The following is a 5,408-nucleotide window of genomic DNA, read 5'->3' as shown; positions in this document are numbered from 1 at the left end:
TCTTAATTCTGTGTTTCAAAGTTAAATTTTCTATTCAGCTCTGGTCTTTTCATCAAGAATGCTTGAAAATCCTCTATTTCTTTGAACGACCATTTTCCCCCTAAAGTATTATACTCAGTTTTGCTGGGTAGGTGATTCTTGGTTTTAAACCTAGTTCCTTTGACTTCTGGAATATCCTATTCCAAGGCCTTCAATCCCTTAATGTAGAAGCTGCTAAATCTTCTGTAATCCTGATTGTATTTCCACAGTACTCTAATTGCTTCTTTCTGGCTGCTTGCAATATTTTCTCCTTGACCTGAGAGCTCTGGAACTTGGCTACAATATTCCTAGGAGCTTTCCTTTTGGGATCTCTTTTAGGAGACAATTGGTGGATTCTTTCAATATTTATTTTGCCCTCTGGTTCTAGAATATCAGGGCAGTTTTCCTTGATAATTTCATGAAAGATGATGTCTAGATTCTTTTTTTGATCATGGCTTTCAGGTAGTCCCATGATTTTTCAATTGTCTCTCCTGAATCTATTTTGCAGGTCAGTTGTTTTTCCAATGAGATATTTCAAATTGTCTGCTATTTTTTCATTCCTTTGGTTTTGTTTTATCATTTCTTGATTTTTTTATAAAGTCATTAGCTTCCATCTGCTCTTTTCTAATCTTTAAGGAATTATTTTCTTCAGTGAGCTTTTGGATCTCCTTTTCCATCTGGCCAAATCTGCTTTTTTAGGGCACTCTTCTCTTTATTGGCTTGTTGGATCTCTTTTGTCATTTGGGTTAGTCTATTTTTTACAGTGTTATTTTCTTCAGTATTTTTTGGGTCTCCTTTGGTAAACAGTTGACACGTTTCATGATTTTCTTGCATCACTCTCATTTCTCTTCCCAATTTTTGCCCTACTTCTCTGACTTGATTTTCAAAATCCTTTTTAAGCTCTTCCATGGCCTGAAACCAATTCATATTTTTCTTGGAGGATTTGGATGGAAGAGCTTTGACTTTGTTGTCTTCTGTTTGCATGTTTTGGTCTTCCTTGTCACCAAAGTAAGATTCTATAATCTGATTCTTTTTTTGGTTTTTGCTCATTTCCCCAGGCATTTGTTTGACTTTTGAGCTCTTTGTCAAGGTAGATCTCTGTTTCCAGTGGGGGTAGGGGGGTGTACCATCAGCTACTTGATTCCCTCCATAATCTGTGGCCTAGAGCTCCAGAAAGAGTCACTGTCTTTGCCTCTGCTGCTGCTGTGACTGCCACAAGTTTCTCCTCCCCATTCCCCCTCTGCCATTCTGGTGCTGGGGCCAAACCACTCCACTTTCACATGCTGGTGCCATAGACTTTTTCCACTGACCTTCCAATTTGTCCTCAATAATCCTACCCCCAACCCCAGTCTTAGGAATTAGAATCAAATATTAAGATGCGGAAGCAAGTAGATTGTGGTAGCTAAGTATCAGTATTAGGTGTTATGGCTGAAAAATCTTAGTTTTGCCCATGATCCTATACTGTCAGTATTGATACTGTATATGGGGGAAAAACAAACTTTGTACATTGCTTATAGCTCTTGTTTTGAGAGGATTAGGGATGAGGGGCATAGGGAAAGGTGGCATATGAATGAAAGATAAGTTGCTTGTAGTTATTGCTGGGGCAGCTCAGTGGTACAGTAGAGAGCACAGTAGGGCTAGAATTAGGAAGACTCCTCTTCCTGAATTCAAATTGATCTTCAGACATGTACTAGTTGTGTGACCCTTGGCAAGTCACTTCAAAGGAAATGGCAAATCACTCCAGTTTCTTTTCTAAGAAAACTCCATGGACAGTAGACAAAGTCCTTGGGGTCAGGTAGAATTGGACACAACTGAGTGATTGAACAAGAACAATTTATTGCCAGGTGCTCTTAAGTCATTAATGACCTATAATAATGTCAGTTGTGGGAACTCCAACTAACAGTCTTAGAGAGTTACCTAAAGTGCAGGAAGATTAAAGGACTTGCCCAGGGTCATACAGTAAGTATTTGAGGCTGCATGTAAACTTAGGTCTTCACTGTATTTTTGTGCTCTAGCCACTGGACCACAACTCAACTCAACTCAGTTCAGCAAACAGTTATTATGCAGGCTTTCTTCATGTGAAATACAATACTCTACATATTCAAATTCACTAGAAAGATTAATTTTGTTTGTTTAGAGAAAGGGTAGATGGCAAAAGGTATATGCAAGTGTGTATGCATATATGTGCATGTTATATACGATTTATTAACTCATTTTGTGGAGCAGTGGATAGAGTAGTAGACCTGAAGTCAGAAAGACTTGACTTTAAATCCAGCCTTAGTCATTTACTAGATGTGCGACCCTGGGCAAGTCACTTTACCTGTGACTGCCTCCTCAATTTTGAGAATCAAATGATATAATATTTGTAACTGGAACATAGTAGGTGCTTAGCAAATGCTTTTTCCCTTCTCTTATTTATTGTTCATTTTCTCTGTTAACAAATTCCTATCTAGACTGAGGAGGTATTACACCCCTGACCTCTTCACTAAGTGGTCCCTCTTAGCTGTGGTCCCACTCATGCATGCCAATCACTTTCAGTCCCCAAAAAGTCTGACTGCAAGGATTTGGCTGCTTGTCTAATATTCTTTGGCTCTTTACATTCCCTTGGAAAAAATTACATCTTAGATTTGACTTATATCTAGGGTCTTCCCAGAGGAAAGATTTATCTATTGTAAAACATGAATCAGGTAAGAGATATCTATTTCCTGCATGCAGAAGTAATGCTTTACCCAGCGGCTCTCAAAAACTTTCCCTGCCAGAAGGATACAAGAGAATACAGCTATTTCTAACTATTCTTATATTTTGTGGAGTGTTTAAGACTTAAACGTCAGAATTTGGAGGACCACCAAATGGCCATTGTTACATTTCACCTAAGCTCTGCACTGTACAAATAACTGTCCAGGTCCATGTTTTTTGGCAAGCCACACCAGGGTTTGTGGCTCCTCTGACTAATGGTTATCATAAAAAATAAGTGCTTGAATTATTGCTGGGGACTTCTGAAGTGAAGTCAAAATCAAATGAAGACAACTCAGGATCCCCTGATATCTTGAACTTACAAGGTCACTTCCAAGTCTGGACTACCTCAAGATTGATGTTTACTTATCTCGGCAAAGAAACATAGCACAAAATGTAGCCAAAGAGCAAAGCTGATCCCTCCCCCTTTTCCCCTCTGTCTTCTCTCTACTCCACTGCTGTGACTGCTACAGGCAACTCCAGGGGTTTGTTATTCCAAAAGCACCCAACTGTTGAGTGAGCATAAAGGATCACAGGAAGCAGACAGGGTAGTTTTTCACAATCCCTGTTACATTATCTTTCTCCATTCTAGTATGGAGTGGGAGTTAGAACTTAGTATTGAAGGCTATAGCTTAGCAAACCCTACTGGGAGGCTACTTGTTTAGAAACTTCATTCAAGTTATTGTTATAAGTAATTATTATAAGGTCTTAGCAAACAAGTATATATTGGGTGTTGCACCCTTCTCCCTGCAGAAGAAAATGAAAAATGCTTCAGTGTTCACAAATATGTGAAGAAAAATAATAATAACTGAATTTGTATAGCTTTAAGGTTTGCAGAGTACTTTGCATATATTGTCTCATTTAACTCACACAAGGAGTCTGTGAGGTAAGTGCCATAGCCAGGGCTACATGCTTTCCACAACATTCTTGAGTGCAGCCAAACCAGAATGAAATGCATTTGGAAAATCTTAAACAAGATAAGAAAGAAAATACCATGAAACATAAATAATATTAAAGTTTAAAACTTAGTCAACATGCAGTCTATAGGGATCCTTATGTATGCATATGCCCTGCTCCTATTTGAGTTTGAAAGTAATAAAATGCAGGTCTTCTAAGTTCAAAGTCTAGAAATCTATCCATGAGGTCAATCAAATGTATATATATTTAAAACATATGTTTGCACAGGCATGTTTTTAAGAGAGGCAGCTAGATGACTCAGAGGATGGAGCACTGAATCTGGAATCAGGAAGACCTAAGTTTGAATATTGGCTCAAAAATGTTACTATTAATTGCTAGGATTTATATAGTGCCTACTATGTGCCAGGAACTTTACAAATACTATAATTTTCTATCATCACAACAACTGTGGCAGGCAGATGCCAATATTATCCCCATTTTCCAGTTTAAGAAACTGAGGCTAAGTGACTTGCTGGGGGTGACACAGGTAGTAATAGTGTGAGGCCAGATCTGAACTTGGATGATCATGACCCAAGCCCTCTATCTTGTGTCACCCAGTTTGGTTAGCTGGGTGACCCTGGGAGAGTCATTCAACATCTCTTTGCCTCAGTTCTCTCATCTATGAAACGGGATAATAATCATCATGGCACATACTCTCCAGGGCTGTGAAGATAAAATGGGATCATATTTGTAAAGTACTCTGATAGCCATTATTATTAAAAAATAATAACCAGCATTGAAATGCTAGTCATTATTATTATCTTAGCATGAATATGACCCTTTAAAGTTGGCAAAACACAAATAATTATCTCACTTGATCCTCACAACATGCTGTTAACATTCAGTTTCACAGATGATGAAATTGGAGGCAAGCAAAGTTAAATAACTTGCCCAGGGTCACACAGACAGAGATCACATTTGAGCCCAGGTCTCCCTGGACTCAGGGATGTGCCAATAAAGAAGGTGACAAGAAAAATCTTTTAATGATTCCTCTCCCCTCCATGTCTGATCTCTTAAGATTACATGCCAGCAATTTTTTCATGGGTAAGGGGAGAGGCAGGAACTCATAGGATCAGATCTGGAAGGGATGTCACCTTCAGTGCCATCCATTCCAAATTTCTCATTTTTGAGGTGTGTGTGTGTGTGTGTGTGTGTGTGTGTGTGTGTGTGTGTGTGTGTGAGAGAGAGAGAGAGAGAGAGAGAGAGAGAGAGAGAGAGAGAGAGAGAGAGAGAGAGAGAGAGAGAGAGAGAGCGGGAAGGAGTGGGAAAGGCAGACAACTGGTGCCCATGGAGGTAAAAGCACTCGCTTTACATCACATAGGTAGGAACAGGCAGAACTAGAACCCAGAACCTCTAACTCCAAAGCCTGCACTCTTTCCACTGTGCCGCTGTATTTCTCTAGGTTTAGTTAAGAATTTTAGCAGGTAGCCTCGCTTCCTGGTCATGCACTGCGGGGATAAAGACGAGTCAGCGGCCCTTGACAGCAAGAATACCCTGGGATAAATAGGATAAAAAAACAAACAAAAAGAAAGCTGTTTGAAGCGAGCTCTCCAGTAAGTCCCACGTCCTTCCCCTTGTTTGCTCTTGCTGGTGATGGAGATCGCCGCTATGGGGCGCTGATGGTACACAGCACCCGAGGGAGGTCCCCAGTTCCCCTGAAGCGCTAGGACCAGGTCATTAACGCTAGATGTCACCTGGAG

The sequence above is a fragment of the Notamacropus eugenii genome, chromosome 7 (assembly GCF_028372415.1).
Source record: "Notamacropus eugenii isolate mMacEug1 chromosome 7, mMacEug1.pri_v2, whole genome shotgun sequence".
Lineage (NCBI taxonomy): Eukaryota > Metazoa > Chordata > Mammalia > Diprotodontia > Macropodidae > Notamacropus > Notamacropus eugenii.
The sequence above is the reverse complement of the archived record's forward strand: the minus strand, read 5'-3'. Positions refer to the sequence as shown.